We start from the raw sequence: 26,594 nt of genomic DNA, 5'->3' as shown, positions 1-26,594 counted from the left end.
AAATGGAAAAAGCATATAACTCATTAAGGTAGATTTGATAAACTAGAAAAAGAAAGCAACTCCCAGAAAAACAGAATTTGTGAAACAGAAAAAGGAAATAACTTCTTAAAAAATAAAATTTGTGAAATAGAAAAAGAAAGTAACTTGCTGAAAAATAGAATTTGTGAATCATCCAATCATTAGTTAGCCTCAAGCGCTCAGCAGTCCTGACCTCAGTGCATTGAATTCAATAGTTTCAGCTCTCTACACTGCAGAAAGAGATTCTAAAATTAAAACTCCAAGAAATATTGTGGCTAAATTCCAGAACTATCAGACCATGAAAAAAAAAAAATACTACAAGCAGCCAGGAAAAAACAATTCAAATACCAAGGAGCCACAATAAGGATCACTTAGGATCTAGAAGCTTCCACATTAAAGGATTGAAGGCCCTGAAATCTGATATTCTGAAAGGTAAAGGAACTTGCTATGTAGACAAGAATAAACTACCCTGCTAAACTGAGCATTTTCTTCCAGGGAAAAAAATGGACATTTAATGAAACAGGTGAATTCTATATATTTCTGAGGAAAAAAACAGAACTAAACAAAAGTTTGACCTTCAAATATAGGACTCAAGAGAAGCATAAAAAGGTAAAAATAACTTTTAAGAACTGTATTTCTGTTATAGGCATACATAAAGAATACATGTATAACTTCCTTTACTGTTATAATATAAAAAAGGATCTAGAAGTGGAAAGGAAATTATACCAGAAAAAGGGAAAAGTGGAGCTAAAAAGAGGGAAACTACAGCTCACAAAGAGGCAAAGGAAACCTGTTATATCTGAGGGAAACAAGAAGGGGGATGATCATAGTGTGAATCTTACTTTCATCAGAATTGACTCAAAGAGAAAATATTATTCACATTCAGTTTACAGAGAAACTACTCCTAGCTCATTGAAAAGTGGGAGGGGAAAAGCGAAAAAGGAAGGGATAGGACACATAGAAGGGAATACAGAAATTGAAAGGGAAAGGTTTAAGAAAAGGGGGGGATTCTAAGGGGGAATCCTAAAGAGGAAGGGTTGTGTGAGGCAAGTGGTGTGAGACAAGTTTAATATTAGAGAGAGGGATAAGGAAAAAAAGAAAGAGAAAAGCATAATCTGGGGTTAACGAAATGGCAGGAAATACAGAATTAGTAATCTTAACCATAAATGTGAATGGGATAAATGCCCCCCATAAAATGGTGGCAAATGGCAGACTGGATTAAAAACCATTATGGTACAATAAACAACAGTTTACTTGAAACAGACATGAAGCAGGGCAATGCATACAGAGTAAAGGTAAAAGGAGCAGAATGTAATATGCTTCAAGTGAAGAAAAAAAAAAAGCAGAAGTAGCCATCCTGATCTCAGATCAAGCAAAAGCAAAAATTGATCTAATTAAGAGATAAGGAAGGAAACTATATATTGCTAAAGAATGGTATAAATAATGAAGCAATATCAATGCTAAACATAGATGCACCAAGTAGTATAGCATCAAAATTTCTAATGGAGAAGTTAAGAGAGTTGCAAGAAGAAAGAGACAGCAAAATTATAATAGTGGAAGATCTCAACCTAGTACTCATAGAACACTAGAAAAGTTAGGTATGATAAATAGATCTTTGGAGAAAACTAAATGGAGACAGAAAGGAGACAGAAATACACTTTCTTCTTAGCAGTCCATAGAACCTATAAAAATATTGACCATATATTAGGACATAAAGACCTCAAATTCAAATGCAGAAAAGCAGAAATAGTAAATTCATACTTTTCAGATCACGATGCAATAAAAATTACATTCAATAAAAAGTCAGGGGAAAATAGACCAAAAAGTAATTGGAAACTAAATTCTCTCATCCTAAAGAATGAATGGGTGAAACATCAAATCATAGACACAATTAATAATTTCACCCAAGAGAATGACAGTGTTGCGACAACATACCAAAATGTGTAAGATGCAGCCAAAGCAGTAATAAGGTGAAATTTTATATCTCTAGAGGCCTATTTGCATAAAATAGAGAAAGAGAAAATCAATGAATTAGGCTTGCAACTGAAAAAGTTAAAAAAGAGCAAATTTTAAAAAAATCAAAAACCAAAGTTAAAATTCTAAAAATAAAAAAGGAGTTAATAAAATTGAAAGTAAAAAAAAAAAGCTATTGAATTAATAAATAAAACTAAGAGTTGGTTTTTTGAAAAAAATAACAAAATAAATGAGTTTACTCATGGTAAATTTGATTAGAAAAAGGAAAGAGGAAAATCAAATTATTAGTCTTAAAAATTAAAAGGGAGAACTTTTCGCTAATGAAGAGGAAATTATAGCAATAATTAAGTTATTCTGCCCAAGTTTATGCATAAATTTGATAACTTAAGTGAAATGAATGACTACCTCCAAAAATATAGGCATATAGCAAGACTCCAAGGATTACTGTGGCCAGATCCCATAATTATCAGGTCCAGGAGAACATACTGCAAATAAGTAGAAAGAATCAATTCAAATAGCAAGAACCCACAGTCAAGATAACACAAAAATCTTTCTACTTCTACATTAACAGAACAGAGGGCTTGAAATATGTCATTCCAGAGGGAAAAGAAGCTAGGATTACAACCAAGTGGTATATGACACACACACAAAATTAACTGTATATTAGGGCATAAAAATCTCATAATCAAATGCAGAAATGCAAAAAATATTAAATGCATCCTTTTCAGATTATACAATAAAAATTACATATATTTAGAGGCCATAGAAAGTTAATTAAAATTAATTGGAAACTAAATTGGAGACTAAATAGGAAACTCAAATAAATTGGAAACTAAATTGATTGTATTCTAAAGAATGAGCCAAACAAGAAATCAAAGAAATAATCAATAATCATCAAAGAGAATGATGACCGTAGGACATCATATCAAAACTTAAAGTATGTAACCAAAGCAGTAGTATTTAAGGAGAATTTGATAACTCTAAATGCTTTTATCAATAAAATAGAGGAGCAGATCAATAAATTGGGCATGTAATTTAAAAAAATTAGAAAAATCACAAATTAAATATTTTCAATCAAACATCAAATTAGAAATTTGGAAAATCAGATCAGAGATTAATAAGACTAAAGGAAAAAAAACTATTGAATTGTAAATAAAACTAAAGCCTGGCTTCATGGGAAAATCAATACAATAAATAAAATTTTTGGTTAATTTCTTTAAAATAGTAAAAGAAGAAAAACAAATTTATCAGTGTCAAACAATGAAAAGGGTGAATTCACCACCAATGAAAAGCATAACCACTTATTAGTTGCTATTTTGCTTAACTATATGCCAATACATCTGACAACATAAGTGAAATGGATGAATATATACAAAATATAAATTGCCCAGATTAATGGAAGAGGAAATAAAATACTTTAATAACCTCATATTACAAAAAAAATTGAACATGTAATCAATGAATTCCCTAAGAATAGAATCTCCTTGGCCAGATAAATTAACAAGTGTATTCTACCAAACATTTAAAGAACAGTTAATTTTCATACAATATAAATGATTTGAAAAAATAGGTGAAATCCTACTAAATTCCTTTAATGGCACATATATAGTACCCATACCTAAACCAGAAAGAACCAAAACTTTGCTAAAGGTGTGCATTATTTCTAATAACTTTTTAGTAGAATCTCTGGAGTTTTCTAAGTATACCATCCTATCATCTGCAAAGAGTGATAATTTGGTGTCCTCATTACCTACTCAAATTCCTTTTAATCTCTTTCTCAATTCTTATTGCCGAAGTTAGTGTTTCTAATACAATATTGAATAGAATTGGTGATAGTGGGCAACCTTGTTTCACTCCTGATCTTACTCGTAATGGTTTTAGTTTATCCACATTACATATGATCTTACTGATAGTTTTAAATAGTTGCTCCTAACTATTTTAAGGAAAAGTCCATTTAATCCTATACTCTCAAGTGTTTTTATTAGGAATGGATGTTGGATTTTATCAAATGCTTTTTCTGCATCTATTGAGATGATTATATGGTTTTTGTTAATTTGGTTATTAATATAGTCAATTATGCTAATAGTTTTCCTAATATTAAACCGACCCTACATTCCTGGTATAAATCCTACTTGGATATGATGTATTATTCCGGGGATGATTTTCTGTAATCTATTTGCTAATATTTTATTTAAGATTTTTGCATCAATGTTCATTAGGGAGATTGGTCTATAATTTTCTTGATCTGTTTTCAGCCTACCTGGTTTAGGTATCAGTACCATGTCTGTGTCATAAAAGGAATTTGGGTAGAACTCCTTCAATCCCTATTTTTTCAAATAGTTTATATAGCATTGAAGTTAATTGTTCTTTAAATGTTTGGTAGAATTCACATGTAAATCCATCTGGTCCTGGGGATTTTTTTCTTAGGGAGTTGATTAATAGCTTGTTCTATTTCTTTTTCTAAAATGGGACTGTTTAACCAATTTACTTCTTCCTCTGTTAATCTGGGCAACCTATATTTTTGATGGTATTCTTTCATTTCATATAAATTATTGAATTTATTGGCATAAATCTGGGCAAAGTAACTCCTAATTATTGCTCTAATTACCTCTTCATTGGTGGCAAGTTCTCACTTTTCATTTTTAAGATTAACAATTTGATTGTCCTCTTTCCTTTTTTCAATCAGATTTGCTAAGGGTTTATCTATTTTGTTGATTGTTTCATAAAACTAACTCTTAATTTTATTAATTAATTAATTTTTTACTTTCAATTTTATTAATCTCTCCTTTTATTTTTAGAATTTCAAGTTTAGTGTTTGACTGGAGGTTTTTAATTTATTCCTTTTCTAGTTTTTTAGTTGCAAGCCCAATTCATTGACCTTCTCTTTCTCTATTTTATGTAAGCAGGCCTCTAAAGATATAAAATTTCCCCTTATTATCACTTTGACTGCATCCCACACATTTTGGTATGATATCTCATTATTGTCATTTTCTTGGGTGAAGTTATTAATTGTGCTATGATTTGATGTTTCACCCAATCATTCTTTAGTATGAGATTATTTAGTTTCCAATTATTTTTGGTCTATTTTCCCCTGGCTTTTTATTGAATGTAATTTTCATTGCATTGTGATCTGAAAAGTATGAATTTACTATTTCTGCCTTTCTGCATTTGAATTTGAAGTTTTTATGTGTTAATATATGGTCAATTTTTGTATAGGTTCCATGAACTGCTGAGAAGAAAGTATACTCCTTTCTGTCTTCATTTACTTTTCTCCAACGATCTATCATACCTAACTTTTGTAGTATTCTATTTATCTCTTTGACTTCTTTGTTATTTATTTTGTGGTTTGATTTATCTAATTCTGAGAGTGCAAAGTTGAGATCTCCCACTATTATAATTTTGCTGTCTATTTCTTCATGCAGTTCTCTTGATTTCTCTTTTAAGAATTTAGATACTACACCACTTGGTGCATATATGTTTAATATGGATATTGCTTCATTATATATGCTACCCTTTAGCAAGATATAGTTTCTTTTCTTAGCTCTTTTAATTAGATCACTTTTTGCTTTTGCTTGATCTGAGATCAGGATGGCTATCTTTGCTTTTCTGACTTCATCTGAAGCATAGTAGATTCTGCTCTAGCCTTTTACCTTTACTCTGTATGTATCACCCTGCTTCAAATGTGTTTCCTGTAAACAATATATTTAGAATTCTGGCTTTTAATGCAGTATGCTATCTGCTTCCACTTTATGGGGCAGTTTACCCCATTCACATTAATGGGTAAAATTACTAATTCTGTATTATTTGACATCTTGTTAACCCCTGCTTATGCTTTCATCCTTTCCTTCCCGCTTATACCCTTCCCCAAACTTGCCTCACACTTCTTGCTTCTCACAGCCCTTCCTTTTTAGGATCTCTTGTCCAACCTTAGAGTTCCTCCTTCTTTCTTATCTCTTTTCCTCACATGCACTTAGCTTACTCTTTCCCTTTTCACTTTTCTCCTCCCACTTTTCAATGAGGTGGGAGAAGTCTAATATTTTTCTCTTTAAGCCAATTTTGATGAGAGTAAGATACACTCTATGTTCATCCCCCTCCCTTCTTTCCCTCAGATATAATAGGTTTCCTTTGCATCGTTGTAAGATGTAGTATCCTCATTTTACCCTTTTCTGCTACAATTTCCTTTCCACCTCTAGTTTCTAGAACAAATTATACATGTGTTCTTTATGTATATTTATAACAGATATATAGTTTCCAAGATGTCTTTTTATTTTTTTATGTTTCCCTTAAGTCCTATATTTGGAGATGAAACTTTTTTTTTCATCAGAGATAGATGAAATTCACCTATTTTATTGAATATCCATCTTCTTCCCTGGAGAAAAAAATGCTCATTTTTGACTGGGTAAATTATTCTTGGCTGCATACCAAGTTTCTTCACCTTTTGGAATATCAGATTCAAGGCCCCTCAATCCTTTAATGTGGACATTGCTAGATCCTGAGTAATCCTTAATGTGGCTCCTCTATATTTGAATTTTTTCCCTAGCTGCTTGCAGTATTTTTTCCTTGGTCTGATAGTTCTGGAATTTAGCCACAATATTTCTTGGAGTTTTGATTTTAGGGTCCCTTTCAGTAGGTGATCGATGAATTCTTTCAATGTCCATTTTACCCTCTGTTTCTATAACATCTGGACAGTTTTCTTTGATAATTTCCTGGAAAATAGTGTCTAGGCTCTTTTTTTCATCATATTTTTCAGGAAGTCCAATAATTCTCCTATTATCTCTCCTAGATCTATTTTCCAGGTCTGTTGTTTTCTCAAGTAGGTATTTGATATTTTTTCCATTGTTTCATTTTTTTTTTATTTTGCTTGACTGATTCTTGATGTCTCCTTGAGTCACTCATTTCCATTTGTTCAATTCTGATTTTTAATGGATTATTTTCTTCATTTACTTTTTTATTTCTTTTTGTAATTGTCCAATTGAGTTTTTAAATGAGTTGTTTTTTCTATGGAATTTTTTTCCATTTTGCCAATTTTATTTTTTAGAAAGTTATTTTCTAACCCTCTTGACAAGGTTCCCTTTCCTTTCTCCATTTTTCTTCTAGCTCTCTTGTAAGAGCCTTTTAAATTTCTTCTATGAGAGTCTTGTTTGTTGGAGATCAGATCATATTCCCTTTAGGGGATTCATCTGGAGACAATCTGTTTTTAGTTTCCTCAGGGTTTGAAGTCTGCTCTCTGTCTGTATAGAAACTATCTATTGTTAGAGCCCACTTTAATTTTTTCCTCATTTTGTCAAAGAAAAATCAAAGAAAACAAACCAAAAAAAAAAAAAAAGCAAATGTGATCTGCTTTTAGGGGCCAGATGGTATTACCAGCTTTCCTCTAATAACTGCAGGAGATAGTAGTGAGGCACTAGCAGGAAAGCAATGGCTGCTTCGCATCTGTGCTCTGAGACTCACTGCTTGCTGAGTCACTCCAAGTGCTGGGTGGGTGTGGCCAGGCCCCAAGAGACCCTAGCTTTTTGGGGTTATAGTCTTTACCCCCTGTGTTTATAGCTTCTCTGTTGATCTACTGGCTTGCTTCCAGGGCAAAGTAGCTAAAGTTCTCTCCACAGAAATAGCTGAGATCACACCCCAACACCCTCTGGTCTGCTCAGTATGAGCTGCCTTCTGTGTTCTTGCTGCCTGCTTTCATACGGCAACTGATCTAACTGTCCCCACCTGCGAGCAAAAACAGACCTTTTCTGGAGAATTTCGAGGATGTGTTCTGTTGGTAATGTATTTATGTTTTTTTTTCAGTCAAGCACTAATTCTGAAGCCTTGTCATGAAAAAAAAAAGTATTCTGAGGGCAAAAAGGAGCCTAGATAGATGCGTGTATCCTCTCCACCATCTCACCTGGAAGTCCCTTCATTTACTCTTTTATTTCTTTTTATATTTGTCCAATTGAGTTTTTAAATGAGTTGTTTTGTTCTATGGAATTATTTTCCATTTCACCAGGTTTTTTTAAGGGATTATTTTCTTTTTCCAATTCATAAATTCTGTTTTACAGGAAGTTGTTTTCTTTTTCCTTCTATTTTTTTTTCTTTTTTTATTTATTTAATAGCCTTTTATTTACAGGTTATATGTATGGGTAACTTTACAGCATTAACAATTGCCAAACCTCTTGTTCCAATTTTTCACCTCTTATCCCCTATCCCCTCCCCCAGATGGCAGGATGACCAGTAGATGTTAAATATATTAAAATATAAATTAGATACACAATAAGTATACATGACCAAACCGTTATTTTGCTGTACAAAAAGAATCAGATTCTGAAATATTGTACAATTAGCTTGTGAAGGAAATAAAAAATGCAGGTGGGAATAAATATAGGGATTGGGAATTCAATGTAATGGTTTTTAGTCATCACCCAGAGTTCTTTCTCTGGGCGTAGCTGGTTCAGTTCATTACTGCTCCATTGGAAATGATTTGGTTGATCTCATTGCTGAGGATGGCCAGGTCCATCAGAACTGGTCATCATATAGTATTGTTGTTGAAGTATATAATGATCTCCTGGTCCTGCTCATTTCACTCAGCATCAGTTCGTGTAAGTCTCTCCAGGCCTTTCTGAAATCATCCTGTTGGTCATTTCTTACAGAACAATAATATTCCATAATATTCATATACCACAATTTATTCAGCCATTCTCCAACTGATGGGCACCCACTCAGTTTCTAGTTTCTAGCCACTACAAAAAGGGCTGCCACAAACATTCATGCACATATAGGTCCCTTTCCCTTCTTTATGATCTCTTTGGGATATAAGCCCAGTAGTAACACTGCTGGATCAAAGGGTATGCACAGTTTGATAACTTTTTGAGCATAGTTCCAAACTACTCTCCAGAATGGTTGGATTCATTCACAACTCCACCAACAATGCATCTCCATTCTATTTTTTAATGAGTTATATGCTTTATCCAGACCTTCTTGCAATGTTTTACTTTTCTTTCCCCATTCTTCTTCTAGCTTTCTTTTAAGATCCCTTTTAATTTCTTCTATGAGAGCTTTGTGTAGTAGGGACCAGGTTATATCCTACTTTGGGGTCTCATCTAGAAACAATCTATTTTTAGTCTCCTCAGGGAGTGAAATCTATTCTCTTTTAGTATAGAAGCTATCTATAGTTAGAGCCTACTTTGCCTTTTTACTCATTTCAAAAGAAAAAAAAAAGGCTGCATTCTGCCTCTGAGGCAAGGAGGGCTTACCAATCTTCCTCAGTGAACAACAGGAAGTGGCAACAAAGTGGCAGTGGAAAAGTAGTGGCTGCATTGGGATCAAGCGGAGTCACTCCTGTGTTGCATGGGTATAGCCAGGTTCCATGAGACTCCGGGGATTTAGGGTACACTCTTTACCCTTTGTGTTTATGTTGCAAGTTTTATAACTTCTCTATGGATCTACTGGCTTGCTGCCAGGGCAGAGTGGTCTCCAGTGGTAGAATCCTCCTGATTTTCCACCTGGGGAGACCACACCCCCTACTCCAGTCTGCTCAGTGTGAGGTGCCCTCCATCCTCTGCCTGGTTGCCTACCTATGCCTGCACCTGGCCTTCTCCCATGCCCCATGCCTCCCTCCCAAAAAAAACCAGACCTTTTCTGGCAAACTTTGAGATTATCCTCTGTTGGTAATGTGTTGTACTCCCAATATTCATGGGTTCTGACAGTCCAGCACTAATTCAGAGGATGAATTTTGTAAATAGTTTGAGTGTAATAGAGGAGCTCAGAATGACGTCTGTATCCTCTCCACCATTTTGGCTCTGCCCTAGACCTATTATTTCAATGGTATTAAGAGGTTCTCAAGTGAGCAAATTCTCCCTATCTATGCAATTTAGCATCTAATGTATAGCCTTACAGAGTTACTAGAGCATTATCTGGGATTGTGTAGATTATATATATCACAGGCAAGACTTGAACCCAGTAGTTTCATTATACAACATCTGTTTAGTAAGGATTTAATAATAATAGTAACTTAGTAATTAATAGTAACTAGTAAATAAGTAAAAAATGTAGTATTATAGTAATTGTAATATTAAGTAGTAACTTAATGATAATAATAACTGTTAAGTTATTATTAAGTAATTCAATAGTAAAAGTAATAATTTAGTAAATGTGTTTTACTTTGTTCTTTTTTCATTCTTTCTTTGCTCTCCTCTCTTACCTCCCCAAAGCAGGGTACAGTAAGCACAAAAATATTTATATATGCATAAATATAGATATATATTTGTATAACTATATCTATATGCATATATAATTTATGTAATTTACATATTATGTAATTTATGTAGTTATTTGTACATTTATGTAATATATTTTTTATACATTTATAATAAATATATTAATATAATTTATGTACATTTATGTAATGTATATTCACACATATTCATATATATACATATGTATACAAACACATACATACAAACATCCACATGCATATATGCTGACATATACTTAGACATGTATATACATACATATACATTTACCCATATGTAAACATGTATCTAAAGATGAATGTGGTTGACATATAATATAGATTTCTATCTTGGTTTAATCTTCATTTGACTTGTCTGCATCAATGACTACTTGCCCTACTTTTTTTTTCTAATAAATTTTATTCCTGATCCTTGTTGTTGTGTTTGTGCATATCTCTTATTTCCTAAGCCAGCTAACCCTTTTAATTTAATTCTGTTCCTTAACTTGCATGCTATTACTCAACTTCTCAACCTCCCTTCATCCATGGATCCTCCCTTATCTTCTCCCCTCCACATCTTTCTCTTACCTCTTTATCCCATTCTCATAAGTCTATAGACCTCATCTCATTCCTGAAAATCTAAACACCCTTTTGTACCCTATCTTATCCCATACTACCCTTTCCCTACTTCTTTATCCCATATTTTTTGTCCCACTGCCAAAAGTCTATACATCTTTCGATGCCCCATCTTATTCTATTTCTTCCATCTTTATTTCTTTATAGATTTTGGAAGGTTCTGTACCCTTCATAGTATAATTTTAATCCATTCCTGATGTGAGTAGGTTTTCATATTACCAAGTATCTAAGTTTTCTGAGTCAATTTTTCCTTTGTATCTCATTCATATAACATAACTACTATTTTTGCCTTTTTCTAGACAGTATTGCTGTTTAGAGGTATATCATTCTCAACTCAGCCCAAATTATTATTTTGAGCTACCCAATCACTGATGTCAATCGTAAACATAGGCTATACATTTCTATGAAAAAAAATTGCCCATGTTGAGTTCCTTGAAATTAATCTTTGATATTAGTTCTTATATTTTAAATTATCTATTAAGTTTGGGTTTGATTTAGCAAAAGTCCTGAAAAGCTGCAAGTTCTACTTAATTACCTTCCCCCTCCCATAATCTTGATTTTCTTGAATAGTTCTTAATTTGTAATTTTTTTTTAGTTTTTCCTCAATATCTCTCACTTGTTTTTAATTTTTTTTGCATTCTTCTATGAATTTTCTCTGGGTGGGGAGCCATATAATATTACTCTTTGGGGTAGAGGAGGCCTTTTTTTTTTTCAACTGTCCTCCTCTGAAGTTTATTCCTGCTCTTCCTATTGCCATGGTAAGTGTATCTGTTTAGGTTGTTTTGTTGCTTGCTTTTTAAAAAATGAGAACCATTAATGTAAGTCCCTACAAACCTGAGTTTGCAGGGATGGTGCCTCTAGCATCACTTCAGCTATCCCCTTTGACTTGAAGTCCCAAATCAAAAACTCCACCCTCTTGTAAGTACCAGGAACCATCAAATCCCTGAACCATTGCTTCTGCATTAATCAAGTGTTCTGAATCCTTCTCACCCAGGGCTGCCTCTGTGCAAGACATCTACACTGCAGTTCCTATTAAGTAAGAGTTTCTTCCCAGTCTTCCCAGACTCAAACTCCCATTCCCCATGTGGTCTGGGATGAAAGTTCTTGTGGTTCTGGGTGAGGTTGCAACCAAACTCTTCAGTGTTCCCCACTTGCTATTTCTTAGGAGCTATCCCAGAAGTGTTTGCATTTCAATTTGGTTAAGTCTATCCTAAGGTCTTTTGGGGGGTCTTCTACATGTTGTTCCAGGAGGAACCTGCTCTAATCTTTGTTTCTCACCAGTCTACATTTGACCAGGGGCACAAATTTGTTCTCTCAAATTTGGGAGAAAGCTGGAGGGCTTGAAATTTTCTGAACTATTCCACAATCTTCCCAGAATCCATCTCTCCCTCCAGTAAATGCTTTTTAATTAATTGGTCACTTTTATGTTAAGATGAAGCAGTAGAGTCATAATGGCAATTAAAGTATATATACATATACATATATATATATATATATATATATATAATTAATGTTTGCAAAATGCTTTACAAACATTATTGAATTTGTTTCTTACAAGAATAACTAAAAAATGTTAAGAACCATACCTAGGTGAAGGGGCAGGTCAATTCTCTGAGAGCCTCTACAACTGTGGATCATAACATCTGAAGGAGTTGCAAAGCAACATTTACTGACACAGGTATTGCTTGTAGATTGGGAATGAAATAAATTGGAGGCAGAGAAAAGAGGAGCAAGGTCAGACAATGCAACTGCCTCTCAGTGGAGAGGACAGAGAATAGCAACTGCTCTCAGTCGAGAGGACAGAGAATAGCAACTGCTCTCAGTCTCCTTGTATCATGATCATCATCCTCTCACATGAAGAGAACCATTCTTCAGGTCTGAGTTAGACCTCCAGCAGCCACTGGCAAGTAGCTCTCGTAGCACAACATATGGTGCGCCTGAACATGAAACACAAGAATTACAAGAAGAACCAGCAGTGTTTGAGAGCTTTTTGTGAGTAGGATCCTCCCAGAGTTCCTTCAGTAATCTGCAGGGCAGGAAAAGGAGAAGAGACCCAGTAAGACTTTTTTAGTCAGGGTAATGGGCCAACACATCAAAGGGCCAAGCCAGGAGAATGATGAGAGACTTAAATGCCTGTTTTGGCTATTGTCCTCTTCTCTGTTTGAAGTTTGCCTCCATGATATCTCACAAGATCAACACCTGCTATAATATTTCACCCTACAACCATCCAGAGATGATAGTACTGCTTAGATTCCTCAATGTGCAGAGTCAAATAACAGCAAACATACAAACTTATTGACCATCCTGTGGGGGGAAAATATCCATAAAATAAAAAATGGGGGTGTAATGCTTTTGTTGGTTTTCTGAAGGTTTTTGGAGCAGCTATCATTTCGATCAAGTAATCACACAAGAATAGCTAGGTGTTAAAGTCTAAATCCTTTATTATATCCTTTACAATCTAGTTTCCTGGTCTGGGGTCTGGGATAGCTTTCTTAGAGGCCTTTCAGAGTCTTGCTTTCAGTGGAGAACTGCAGGAGGCCAGGCCAGCCCCACGAGACTGATGAAAATAGAATGAATCACTCTGAGTCCGAGGACTTGTGCTCCAGCTTCCAGCCTTCTGTCTTCTCTGGCTCTTCTGAGCCTTTCTCCAAGCCCTTCTGAATCTGTCTCTGCATCTTAGTTCCAGCTTATATGCTCTACTTTGAGTATAAACCAATCATTATATCACTAGGAAATCATTATTTGTTATAAGATTAAATTAATCATACTAATTAGAGAACTTAGAAAAGTGTTAAGCACCATGCTAAACTAGATAAACATTGTAATTATCAATTTCACTGACAACATCTTGTAAGAATCCTCGTTTCAGAGTTCTGGCCCATAACAATAGGTGACATTTTTTTCATCATTTTCTAGGTCCTGCCAAATATGATCATATTCAAAGGTTAGATTTTTTTGTCCAATGGTGGCTTTGCTATTCAGATTACCTGTTGTTATTGTTTGTTTTGTTTTTAATATAAAGAAAAGAATAGAAGCTAGGCCCAAAGGAATTCTGAACAAGCAGGATAGCTTTCAAATTTATATGAAGATGTGTTTTTAGAATTTAAAAAGCATTTTGTACATAAGAGTCACCCAAAGTTTCAAATGCAATCCTATTTTTCTCTTCTACTATGTTCTTTTTATTTGGTTGTTAAGTTCAAAAGAAAAAAAAATCAACAAAAACTACATTCATTGACTTGTTCTACTTCTCCTAGTTGAAAGAAAACAAGTGTTATTTTATTCATAACTGAAATAGGCATGTCTAGGAGTCAAAGAACAGATTGAAAACTAACTACATATATATATATATATAATATATATATATATATAATATATATATAATGAAACAGATAGAATCCTACTACTAGAATATGTAAAATATTCTGGAAAATAAATGTATAGTCAATTCTCAGATAGAAGACTTTCCTATACCCTATATCCATTCTTTTCACAATAGTTCTTTTCAACTTTTATTTTTAGGGTGGCAGGGGACATGTCAAATATTGTTTGATGGAACCAATGCTGGTTTTAGAATTAGAAGACTGTGTTCAAATTTCCACTCTTGACAATTAGTAGCTCTGTAATACTGGACAAATCCTGTAATACCTTTGATGTATCAATTTCCTTATCTCTAAATTATAGGAACCAAAATGAATATGCTTAGCCTGTCCCCCAGCTCCCTGGGGCAGTGCTTATATTAATAAAGAAACAAGATAGGGCAGAATCATGTTTTATCAAAGCGGGATCCATAAAATCTATAGGAATCAGATGGGAGGTAATCTAGTTGTCAACATAGTTCAAACAAAGGATCAAACAAGAGGTTGAATGAGGCAAGCTGGAGAAGATAGTAATAGGAATAAGGATAGATATTGAGTATTTAGAGATTATTTAATCTATTGGTTTTCTCACAGTCAGGAAGACAGACAGAAGCTCATTAATACTGAGAAAAGCAAGTGAGCTGTTGATTGACATGATGAGGACAACAACTCCTTTTATCCTCTGAGGCTGGTTATAGGCAGTCTATAAAAGCAGAAAGATTCCCAAGCCTCTGGAATTATGCTTCTAGTCTATCCAATTGCAACTAAGATACTTGAATTGTTTGATTTGAGAGTCTGGTTTAAGCTTATGCATTATTTAAGTGCATTAAATAAAATATATAAGATTACAATGTAAACCAAGAACACTGATTCTTAAAATATTTTTCAAAAATAATATTAAGAAATAACAAATAATTCACAAAAGCAAGAATTAAAGCTGGAATGAGTCTTCAATGTCATCAAGGTTCTTCCTTCCTTGTACAGATAAAGGAAATGAAGTCCTTTAAGGTTAAGTATCAAGGTTAGAATTAGTAAATATGAAAAGCAAGACTTGGGTCAGATCTTAAATTGTTCTAATTTATATAGCGTGTGAGATGACCTTTTCTTATATATAAATTTGAATTTATTGAAAGGGGTTGTGGTAAAAGAAAATTTATATGAGAAATTAAAACTCTTCAGTATTTGGACACAAAGTGTTTTGGGAAAGATCTGCCTCTCAAGGAAAGTACTGAAGGAAAATGACAGAAAGAAGTCTCAGATTTAAAAAAAAAAAAAAAAAAAAAAAGGACTAATAGAAGACAAGGATGACTAAAGTATATTGCTCTCTAGAATTTTCCATCCTCAAACAACTCACTAACATGACTGTTGTGTGGACTTTGAGGATAATAACTAGGAAATGCTGATGAATAAAGCTTTTAAGGTAACACTGTGAAAATTACACATTATCTATGTGTTGTGGGTCTAATAGAAATACATATTTTTCGGTTGTTTACCCTAATGTAATTGTGAGTAATTTCACACAAGTAAATCTCCTTTAAGACAAGAGTCAGTCAGTAGTTCAAGATGGAAATAAATTGCAAATGTAAAGATAAGTTGAGTGAAGAGCTGAGACTGAGCAATTTAGAATAGAGAAGAAAAGATCTGAATTTGGCTACAATCAAACAAAAGACAAAAAATTGACTATCACAATTGGGAGGTTCTCCAATTGGAGGAAATTCCTGTTGTTTGAGAGTGCTGATTGGAGGAAAGAAATAATAGTTGTTCAGTCATGTCTGATTCTTCTTTCCTCTGTTTGGGGTTTTCTTGGCAAATATATCAGAGCTGTTTGTCATTTCCTTCTCCAGATCATTTTATGGATGAGGAATGGAGGTAAATAGCATTAAATGTTTTGCCCATAGTCACACAGCTAATAAGTATCTGAAGTCATATTTGAACTTGGGAAGATGGAGTCTTCCTTACTCTAGGCCCATATTCTACTCACTGTATCATCTAGCTGCCTACAAAAAAGAATGCATTGTTAATTTAAAGAAAAATAAATCTATTATTCCCCTGTTCTTTATTATTACTTACATCTTTAAAGGGGGGAACTCCTCTGGAATCCAGGGAGCTGGTTTGAATACCTCTGCAGTTTCCAAACAGGAGAACTGTTTGTTGTTATTTTTTTTTCTGAGAGAGTTAAAATTGCCTTAAAGCCCAGCCAAGGGAAAAGACCTGAATAGCTCTGCAGATTCAAGTCTTAAGATCTCTTCTTTCATTAAAAAATCTTAACTCTGCTTCAATGGACTGAAAATAACAGCTAGCCTAGAAGTAGCTCTGCCCAGAAGAAAAAAAAGGTCAAAAAATAGTGCAAGCATTTAAAAACTATATGGACTGTTCCCTTAGAATATTGCTGGATTTATTGGTGAGATTTGTGAGTTGCCCAGGGCACATGGATTTTCCTATTCATATACATTCACAAAGTTTCTAAAAATGTTTTCTCAATTTCCTTCCCCAGAGACATTGTGTGCATTGGTGGGAGAAAGTAACTATCACATTATGATTATTCTTGCTTTTGCTTTTTCCATTAACAAATACTCCACGATTAAGATGGAAAGGTACCCCATTCAAAATTACTAAAACTGTATAAAATATGAATCAATATAACAAAGTGCACTTGATATTTGTATAAATTCAATTATAAAATTTTCCTTAAAGAAATAAAGAATAATTTAAATAGCTGGAACAGTATTGAATGCTTATGACTGGATTAGAGCCATGTAATAAAATGATAATACTACTATTACATATTTAATGCTACACCAATCAAACTATCAAAGGGATACTTTACAAAGCTGGATAAGATGGTAATGAAATTCACTGAAAGAACAAAAGATCTGAAATATCAAGGGAAATAATACATAAAATGTAAAAATGAAAGGGAAATAACACATGCTCCCAAAATTATATTATGTAGCAGAAGTCCTCAAAATGATTTAGATTTTGTTAAAAATAGAGAAGTAGATCAATGAAACAGAAAAGGAAAAAAAATCAGAAGTAATGGAACTCAGTAATGCCTGGTATATAATAAGTGTTTAATAAATGCTTGTTGACTGATTGATGATAGCTTATGTGATAAAACTGATAAAACTGTAAACATAAATTACTTAGAAAAAACTCTCAATTTGAAAAGAACTTCTAGAAATAATAGAAAGAAGACTGATAGAAAGTAGGCCAACATTTACACCATATTCCATAATAAATTCAAAATGAGCACACAACTTGAATATAAAAGATAAATATTTTAAAATATAGAAAGTGAAAAATATTATATAATTTCAGTTTTAAGTATGAGATATATCCTCTATCAAAGAAGAGGAGGCAAAATAAAAATAGATGATTTTGATTATAAGAAACTAAAAAAACACTTTTGCACAAATAAAATTAATTTATCTAAGATAAGAATGGAAACAGTCAACTGGAAAATCCCTATTAAATATTTTATACTAGTTGAGTATTCAGAAAATAATGACAACTAACAAAAATATGAAAAGTCAAAAGTCATTCACTTATTAAAAGAAATACAAATTAACAAACATACAAAAGAATGTTCCAAATTAGTAATAGTGAAAGAAATATAAATCAAAATAACCTTGATGTACTACCTCACACTTAACAAATTAGCAAAGAGAAAAAAATGGCAAATGTCAATGGTTTAGAGATTATAGAAAAATAAACATATTAAGCCACTATTGGTAGAGCTGTGAATGAGTATACACATTCTGGAGTAATTTAAAAAAACATAAAAAACAATAAAATAATAAATATAATAATTATTATTATAATATTACCAATAATAACTGGAATTTTTATAGGGCATTCAAGATTTTGAAAATCCTTTACAAATGGCATTTTAATATTCACAATAACTCTGTGAGGTGATGATTTTTACAATCTACATTTTACAGATGAGGAAGCTGATGAAAGCGTCTAAGGGAATAATATTTCTAAAATGTTCATAATTTTTTTTTAGTTCAATCAATTGCTTAGATTGTACTTCATAATAAAATTGATATAACAGCTCTTCCAATACATACTGGCCCTGAATTGCTTTCCAAATCAGTTTTTTAATCCTTCATTTTTATCTTAGTTTCTCTCTCTCTCTTTTTTTTAATTATAATAACTTTTTATTGAAAGAACCCATGCCAGGGTAATTTTTTTTACAACATTATCCCTTGCACTCACTTCTGTTCCGATTTTTCCCTCCCACCCTCCATCCCCTCCCCTAGATGGCAAGCAGTCCTATATATGTTGAATATGTATGTCATTGTATATCCTAGATACAATGTATGTGTGCAGAACCAAACAGTTTTCTTGTTGCACAGGGAGAATTGGATTCAGAGGTAAAAATAACCCGGGAAGAAAAACAAAAATACAGTTTACATTTATTTTCCAGTGTTTTTTCTTTGCGTGTAGCTGCTTCTGTCCATCCTTGATCAATTTAAACTGAATTAGATCTCTTTGTCAAAGAAATCCACTTCCATCCGAGTACATCTTCATACAGTATCGTTGTTGACATATATAATGATCTCTTGGTTCTGCTCATTTCACTTAGCATCAGTTCATGTAAGTCTCTCCATGCCTCTCTGTATTCATCCTGCTGGTCATTTCTGACAGAACAATAATATTCCATAACATTCATATACCACAATTTACCCAACCATTCTCCAATTGATGGGCATCCATTCATTTTCCAGATTCTAGCCACTACAAACAGGGCTGCCACAAACATTTTGGGAATGTTCATAATATCTGACACAAAGATTATATTCTAAAGCATAAAGCCCAAAGAAATTATTGCCCAAAAGTAAGGTTTCATATACTCAAAACTGTTTGGAGCAAGAGCACTTTGAGGTAGTGAAAGACTAGATAAGATAGATATCCATAATTTAGGAAATGGTTAAATAAGTAGAGAAATGTAATAGAATATTAAAGTTTTTGTTATTTAGAAACCATGAGCTTTATGAATGTAGACAAGTACACATGACCTGATGGAAAGTGAAATGAGCAGAACCAGATAGCTCTGTCTTCATACACACTTACTCTAATGGTATGGATAGAAAGAACAACCACATAATAAATCAACATAAAAATGTTTTGAATTATAAAGTAAATGTCTGAGGTGGAAATTGAAGTCAAGACTTTTCTGATGCTAAGATCACCATTCTTACCACTCTGCCCATCCTGTTTCTTCAAAAAGAAGAAATTCACATTTGTCTTCTTGGGAAGTATCTAAAGGAATGTTCAGGATGTGAAACTTTTTGGATGACGGATGCTATTTAAATAAACATAGTTATTGTTTACTAGGTGATGACTGTAAATCTCTAGCTATATCACAACTAATTTGCTCCTGATATATTACAGTCAGGAAAGGTTCTGATATAATGATGTTTTCTCCTCCCTTTTAAGGATATTCATGCTAAAGGAAATGAATATTTTAAAAATGCAGATGGAAACATCTCATCATGGCTCATATGATTCTAATGGATTTCAGCTGATTGACAACATATTAACAACAGTCCTGGGGAGTAAAGGAGGCCTAACAGATGACTTATAATGTAGTAACTTACTTTGCTCAGTCTCATCAATAAAACTTCCAGTTAAATTAAAATTCTAGACTTCCTATAATTGGAGGTGATGAATAGAAGAGAATAAAAACAATACTTCATTCATAGATACTATATTGAGCTTTCTACTTAGGTAGTTCAAAGTAAAATTGAGTTGTCTTCCCAAATGATTATATGTGATAGGTAGCAGTCACAGTAGGAAATTAAATAGGAAGTACACTACCATGATAGGAATTATAGACAAACGTACATTTTCCTGGAACCAGGTTTCAGTCTCAAGGATTGTCTGAAGGAGAGATGGAACTATAACAAGCTCTATTAATATGAAGGCAACTATTTCACTGGCCCAGCTCTAATTTATAGATAAAACTTGACCACCATTTGTAACTTGAAAAGAAAAAGTAGTTAACAAATTCCAATAAAGAAATAAATTGGAATATTAACATCTGTTGTGTGAAACAAAAAGAGAGCACAATTCCACTAATTCAGTCATCTCATAGGAAAATAAAGAAAACAACATATAAAATACCTAATAATGGAATATTTTCTTTCCCTTCAGTGAAATCTAAAAGTTATTTATCAGGTCCTCAAACTCATAGCATGAGGAGTATATCTCCAAATAAAACAAGATTCAACTAAATAGAATAAAATGTGCCAAAGACTGTGTTAAGCATTATTAATACAAAAAAGAGGAAAAAGATAGTCCATGACTTGAAGGAGCTTACAATCTAATAAAAGGAGACAAGATGAAAACACAAACATATAGTATGTGTGTGTATGTGAGGAAATAGGATATAATTAATAAATTGGAAATAAGTAGGAAATAGTTAGCCAAAGAACATTACTAGAATTAGGAGAGATTGGAAAAGTCTTTCATAAAAAGATGGGATTTTAGTTGGGACTTAAAGGAAATTAGTGAAGTCAAGGTTGAAGAAGGAGGAGCATTCTAGGCATGGCAGATAGCCACATAAAAATGTATGTGTCCCAAAGATGCATCTTGTTCATGAAACAGTCAGAACAACAGAATCATTGGATTTATGAATAATCTGGTGTGGAAAATAAGGTGTACAAAGACTTAAAAGGCAAGAGAAGGCTAAGTTATGAAGGGCTTTGAATGCTAGACAATGCATTTTGTTATTGAACTTAGATATGATAGGGAATCACTAAAATTTATGGAGTATGACATAGTTAGCCTTGTGCATAGGAAAATCACTTTAGTAATTTTTTTTTAATGATGGATGCATTTGACTAGGGGGAGACTTGTGGCTGGCAGACCCAGCAGCAGGCTACTGCAATGAGACAGGAATGAAGTGATCAGGGGACCTATGCATATGCATAGGCTAGAAAAGAATAAAAGATATTGAGAGTGAAAATTTGGGAATTTGTAACTGAAAAATTACAGACTGGATGGCTGCTTTTGCTTATTTCATATGATAAATGTTTAATATGTTTTTAATCTCATATTTAACAGAGCATACTCTATATATGCACAGTAATTCAATCCCTTTATAATGCCTTCTTTATTTCATTATCTACTCCTCACTTCCCTTACTTCTCCATCTCCCTCTCTTCTCATCTTTCATCTCAAAACACTTATTCATATTTACATAACACTGAACAGCTTAAAAATCACTTTGCCTCAATTATTTAATTTGTACCTGTGAAGTAACTAGTGTAGTCAAATTTTTCCCTCTTTTCCAGCTCAGAAAACTAACTTTATTTGTCATATATTAAGTAGAAGACCTAGATCTTTTGACCTTATCTGCAGGCTTCATTCTGTACAAATTTATGGTAGTATAATACAATCTGTTTCTTTTTTTTCCTCTTCATCCTTCCCTCAGTGTCTCACCATTTATGCTCCCTCCCCCTCTTCTTTGTTTTCCCTTCTTTGTCTTTTCTTCTTCACCTCCCTACAACTCTTGTGTCTTATTTTTCTCACTTCTCAGTTTCTTTTGGGGGCCCTTCTGTCACCTTGCATATTCTCTGAGACCATGATTATTGGTAAAGATCAATCATTAAGAAGTGCAAGAAGATGTGTTGATTATTCATCATTAAAACCAAATGCTTTAAGTTTCTGCCTTCCATAAATAACTTGACCCTGTCCAAGTATTCTAATGAGAATTTTCTTAAATCTAAATGACTACTGGGACTTAAAGCTTGGAGTTCTTATTAGGATGAAAATAGCCAAAGGACTGTGAAACTATAGTCCTTTGCTTATTAAAAGTAACTGAACATATATTTTTTCACATTTAATTTTCACAAAAAATGTTAAATATTGCTATTCATACAACATTTGACATGATTAAATATCAAAGAAAACAGAAAAGTTGTTTAAAATTCTCAATCTAATTTAATTTTCTTACTATACATATTTAGTGTTCTTTGGGAATCTGAAAGAAAAAAAATAAACCCATATGCACATCCAGCACACACACACACACACACACACAGCATATACAAATCTATCTTTTTGGTACAATGAAGATAGCACACTAAAAAGCAATCACATTTCACCTGTTTGGATAAATAACACAAATAAACAGAAGAAATTAGACTATAGTCCTGGGGCAAGAAGTGATATTTTGGAATCAGAGGACCCAGTTCTACTCTTTGCTGTTGATATGATTTGGGGCAAGTCATCTAGCCTCATGCAACTTCTTTCACCTATCTAGAAAATAAAGGTAAGCCAAAAGGTCTTTTGTGTTTCTACATATATGGTATTTAATCTATCACAAAAAAGAGAGAATTGATAGTCCACTTATATCTGCCCTAGTTGAATTTTACCCATATCTCATATAACCATCTAAGTCCGAAAAGAATAATCCAAATTGGACAAACTATCCTTTCTCCAACCTCTAAGAAAAAAAAAAAGAGACATCTTTAGGCTCCATGATGACATGTTATTATATGTGGCTTTAATTTCTTTTTAATGAATGATTAGAAAATCAGAGCACATGGGCAAAGCATTCAGTGATCCATTATAAAAGTGATTATTTCATCGACTTAGAGTACATGACTAATTCAATATGGGGCATTTTCATTTCCAAATATTGTAGAATTCTAAAATATTGGTGCTAAAAGGTACACTAGAGATTACTGAAGTCAACATTTTCATTTTGCTGATGAGAAAATATCTGCATTTCATAACCTGTAAAACATTGACAATGCTGTATTGCCAAGCAAATATTGTTCCCCAAGTATGTAGATTCTGGTGAAGCAAATATTCAATTTTTATTCATAAGAACCTCAAAAGGAGATTTTGTTTTGTATGATGAAGTACATGTTCTCCTAACTGTAATCTTGATTCAGCTTAACACAATAAACATTTATTAAATAACTACTGTATACAGGATACAGTGTTAGGTGCTAAAAGTTATACAAGGTTCTGATAGACCTGTCTTTGCTCTTGTGAAATCTACATCCTTCTGGGGGGAAATGATTCATACATAGAAAATTATAGTACAATCTATTCCACTATACACATTCTGGAGAAGAGAAAAACAATGTTTTTTGAGAAGGGATATATTGTAAATCTGGGAAATTAATCTTGAGAAAAAATATCAAAAATCTATAGTTAAATAATGCAAAAAGTACAAAAGAAGTTGCTTATAATAATTCAAACTGTATTATAATTGTTGTTATTGTTCAATCACTTTTCAGTCATGTACAACTTTTTGTGATCCCATTTCAGGTTTTCTTAGTAAAAGATACTGGAGTAGTTTGTCATTTCATTCTCCATCTTATTTTACAGATGAGAAAACTTAGATAAACAAGGTTAAATGATTTGTGTAGGGACACAAAGCTATTAAGTCTGAGACTACATTTGAACTCAAGAAGAGGAGTCTTCTTGACTTCAGGCTTGACTGTCTTTCCACTGTGCCCCCAACCTGCTGTCCAGTGATTTTTCTCTTTTGATGCAGGAGTCTATGAACTTTGATGAAAAAGATTATATATACTTATATGTACTTCTATTGAATTGTTAATGGTAATTGGTAGCAATCTGTAGCCAAGGGTGGAGTACTGAATCACCTCAAATATGAGACCTTGGACTTTACATAACTTCAAAATGTTTATTGACTTCAGTGCAAGAGTGAACTAACGATTTGGATATTTGCATGGGCCAACTTAATATAGGAGATTTTTGTTCAATGGAAAGGGCTTTTAGTTTGTAGATCAGAGTTCTTGTTCCTTTTTTTGTAATTTCTTTGTTATATTACTTTAGGGGAGGTACTGAAGCCTCTTTCTCCTTTCCTTCCTCCTTTCTTTCTCTCTCTCTCTCTTTCCTCTTCCTCCTCCTCCTCCTTCTCCTTCTCCTTTTCATCCTTCTTCTCCCCCTCCCTTTTTTGTTCCCTCTTATTTGTAGAACAGGAATAAGAATATATATCCTGCCCAAAGTGAATATTCTGAGAATGCTTCAAATGCTGGAAATATATTGTATTCATTTCAGTTTCATATTAAAAAAGTACAACACCCATGTAAGGTATTACTGTTTTTAGTATTTTAAAAATAAATATATGATCAAGACTAGATCCTTTATGCTAATAGAATGTAATAGTGACATGGATAATCCAAAATTCTTTCTTATTTGGTTTCATAGACATCATATTTTTCATGGATTGTTTGTGACCTTTTTTTTCTCAGCTGATTTACCTTCCCAATGATGCTTCACTTAGGTGCATATTAAAATTAGTTTCCATTCCCTGAGCACACATTGACTGATGGAAAAGGAGGGAGGGAAGTTGCCCAGAATAAAGCTGAGGAGCAGGCAAGGAAAATATAACCTGGGATTAAAATTTTGCTGCAGGAAATCCCTGAAGGGAATAATCTGCATTCTGATAATTTAAATCAAATTGTATAAATCACATACTTTTAAAGGTCTGAATAACTATTTTTACCAGAACAGTTAACTTTAAAAACTTTCTTCCTTTTTTCATCACCTTTCCAACCTCTTCTCACATTCTTCTGTACTTAGTATTTTCTCTTAATAGATCCTGGACATTCTGATATCTTACTGTTTTTTCTCTTTGACTATTATAAGAGTTTGGCCCTGATGAACAATTTACTTTCTGAAGTACTCAGGTGGTCTGTTTAGGTACAAATAGAAATTCACCTTTTAGTTGTAGATGTTTCTTAGAATAAGATGCTGAATGGTAAATCCACTTAGAATATTTAAATAAATGGGCCTATAAAAGAAGGAAAATGAGAACCAAGTTATTTGAATAGTTGGATGCCAATGACTATTATATCCCTGGATAAGAGTACTATATGAGCAAGAGTTGTAGAAACTAACAACACCAAGAGCAGAAAGCATGATGTATTTAAAATTAGAAGGTCTGGGTACAAACATTGACTCTTGTATCAGTGAGTCAATCATTCAAAATTTAATTTATGTTTATTATGTCCTATGAACTAGATGATCTTTGAGACCTCTTCAACCTGACATTATGGAATTAAATAGTAACATCTCTGGGCCTCAGTTTCCCCATATTTGAAATAAGAGAATTGGACTATATTGGACATTATGAATCATAATGAATTGAGTCCTAATTATGGAGTCACAGAAACTTAAAACTTTAGCTATATGACTGGGAAAATTATTTAATCTCTCTCAATTTCAGTTTTTCGTCTATCTATTGGGAATAAGAAATCTTTTTCATAGATATTCTGCAAGATTTCTAAGAAGAACATGAGATAATTTGTTAAAATTCTCTTTAAATGTCAATTATTATTGTTATGACCTCCCAATGTGCTCTCCATCTTTAAATCTTTCTAGTCAACAACCAATTCACTCTCATTTGTGTTCAGAGTATTGGCCTATTATTTTGGCCAACAAACCTAAATACTATCTGTGGCATTGACTTTTTTCTTGAATAAAGAATACACATTTTTGAAGGATACAGTATCTTCCAAAGTGACTCACTTATTTTTCACTTATGAAACCTATGGAAAAGTTATGGAACTTTTCTTTTATGGAACTATTTCCTAAAGTAATCAGAATTGACATTAAAATTCCATGGGAATCTGTGGCACAAATTATGGAAGAGTTTTTATTTCAATCATTTAATGTACTATGGAGACAGGATTGCCATTTGCATGCAGAAACTAGTATAGAAATGAAATCTTCAAATGGGTCTTCATTTCTCAAGTTTCATTGAAATTAGAATCTGAATATCTACTAAATAAGCAATTCTGTGCAATTTAAAGAACACTGATTTGACAGTCAGAAGACCTAAGTTCAAACCCCACACTGACACTTTGTTATGACCTTGGACAAGTCATTTAACCACTAAATCCATGATTCTATTAAAGATCATTAACAAGATGAGGTGGAAGACAATCTCTTGATCAAATTTTTATTCCAATTTTCAAATTAGAATGACAGGCCTTTGCACTGCCATTTCAACCAGAGCCTAAATATCAGCATCAGGTAAATATATTCTAAATAACTTTTATTAATCTGGGGGCATTTCATGCTTTGGGACTAGAAGCATTCAGTGTAGTGTTACCTATTTCAGGAAATGAAAAAAAACTAGAATTTAGTTTTAGTGAAACCATGATTTTTAATTCATATTAACTGTCTATTAGGATTGTGCTTACTGATGTGAAAGGTTTTGGGAAAACTATGCCAGATATCACATTAAAACAGGAAACAGATGGTGCTTAACTGGGTATGCAGGTGAGGAAGCAGTAACTCCCCATTTGCCTGTGGGATGTGCAACAAGAATAGCAGTGACCTTCTTGTTTTTTTTTTAAGCTTCATCCTTAGAAAATAGCCCCATGTTTGGATACTAATGTTTA

The sequence above is a fragment of the Sarcophilus harrisii genome, chromosome 1 (assembly GCF_902635505.1).
Source record: "Sarcophilus harrisii chromosome 1, mSarHar1.11, whole genome shotgun sequence".
Classification (NCBI taxonomy): Eukaryota; Metazoa; Chordata; class Mammalia; order Dasyuromorphia; family Dasyuridae; genus Sarcophilus; species Sarcophilus harrisii.
This window is presented reverse-complemented; position numbering follows the sequence as displayed.